Genomic DNA, 2,255 nt, shown 5'->3' on the forward strand with positions numbered 1-2,255 from the left:
CATGGCCACACCTCCTAATCCTTCTAATTCTTTTAAAGAATTCCACTTCCTGGTAGCTAAGCATTAAAATATATGAGCCTATGAGGGTCATTCTTATTAGGTATAGAATTTTAGAATGAAGAGCATTTCCTTCCAAAACGTTGAATACAGAGCCCCAATTTTTCTTTGGCTTCCACTGATGCTATTGGGAAGATCAGTAGTATCTTAATTTCTGATCTTTTGTATGTGACTCTTTTTGCTCTCTTCATTCTTGTAGACTCTTTATCCTCCCCACACTGCCTTATGAAACTTTCTAGTGAGGAGTCTTTATGTGGATCTATTTTCATTTGTTATATTGAATGTTTGATGTATTCGTTAGAGTCAAAATGTCTGCCTTTCATCTCTGGGAAATATTTTGAAATAATTTCATTGATGAACATCTATTTTCTACAAACTTGAATCATGTCCCATTTGGTGTCATAGACTACTGTTATGATTTTATTTTGTCTTTAATTTTCTATTTCACTGTCAATTAAATTCCATTTTTGATTTATTGTGTGCACACTTGTGTGTGACTACACTTGCCATAGCATGAATGTGGAGATCAGAGGACAGTTTGCAGGACTCAGCTCTCCTCTCTACCAAGGAGATCCCGGGACCAAACTCGAGTTGCCAGGTTTGACAGGAAGGACTGTTACCACTGAGTCAAAGAAAGGTCTTTTTCTTGCTCTGCTCTCTGAGAGACTTACTACTGAATCCTTTTGCTTCTGTTGCTTTGTGTTTGATTTCCAAGAATTCCTCTTGTGTTCTGCATGTTACCTTTTTACTTCATCCTCTTTTCTTTCCTTAGACTGAGCACGTTTTTACCTCATGGGAATGTGATATATATGATTCATTAAAGTTTGTGTGTATCACATTAATTCTGAATTCTCTAGCCCTGAGTTTTCTATCCCCCCGCAACACAATGTTTTTATTTTGTTTGTATCAATGTTTATCACTCACATGATCAGTTCTTGAAAAGTCTGTTTATAATCAATACTACAGGACTATGGTTTGATTGGAAGATTTTACATCAATTGAAAACTCAGGGTAAGTTAGATAGAGCTTTGAACTTTGTGTTATCATGTAGGCTTGCTGGAGAGTTTCCTATGTTCTTGTTCTTAGATTACCTCAACATTCTTGTGTCCAAAACCACACAGAGAACAAAGACACATACAACACAGTTCACCCCAAGTTTGCATCCTTGCCAGGCTCTTCAGATCTTCGCAGTGCCCATTATTCTCACAACAGTTTGGGCACAAACTTCGAATGACATTTTTTGCTACGTCTAGGGTGGTGGGTGAGTGACAGAGAACAGAGGAGGGTGGGAGGCGGCCTGATGAGATGCTTCCTGCGCATCCTCTCTATGTGGCTGTCCTGCACCCCACATGGAATGGGGTTTGGCACACATTGGGGAAGCTTTATTGACTAGTGACACAGCTTCCCTGGTTGCCTTTTATTTGGGGGATGATGGTGCCAGGGGGCCAACTGCCAGGGAAGAGAAGGTAACATTCCACCAATCTCGTCTTGGCTTATTAAGCCCCATTTGCTTCCTGCCATGGGTTGTGAGTCACACTGGCTTCTCTCCCACCTGTCCTCTCCATCTCCTCTTCCCTTAAGCCACCTGGGGAAGATGAAATGAGATGATCAAAGGTATTTTGTCCCCAACGGATCCTGCCTTGTGTGATTCTTGGTAGCGGGAGGGGTGCCTGTCTAAGAGTTTCCATTGCTGGAGTAAAACCCTCCGATCAAAAACAGCCTGGGGAGGAAAGGGTTTATTTGGCTCTTATATCCTGAGTCATAGTCCCTGAAGGAAGCCAAGGCATGAACACAAGGCAGAAACCTGAAGGCAGAAGCCATGGAAGAAAGGAACTTACTGGTTCACTCTCTGTGGTTTGCTCAGTTTGCTCTCTTATAGGATCATCAGCCCAGGGGTGGCACTGCCCACAGTGATCTGGGCCCTCCCACATCACTTATTAATCAAGAAAATGGCCCACAGGCCTGTCCACATGCAGATCTTATGAAAGCTTTTCCTCAGTTGTATTTTCTCTTCCCAAATGACTCTAACTTGTGCCAAGGTGACACAGTCCTAACTAGGATGGCATCCTTTCCCTTTCTCCACACCAGCCAGCACCCAGCTATCTGCAAGTCTCTCTAAACACAGGTGAGCAGCTTCCCCCGAGGCTGGTTGCTCGCCGGACTGAAGTATTCTCCCCGAAGCAGATGGAACCTTTGGC

This window comes from Arvicola amphibius, chromosome 14, assembly GCF_903992535.2.
Source record: "Arvicola amphibius chromosome 14, mArvAmp1.2, whole genome shotgun sequence".
Classification (NCBI taxonomy): Eukaryota; Metazoa; Chordata; class Mammalia; order Rodentia; family Cricetidae; genus Arvicola; species Arvicola amphibius.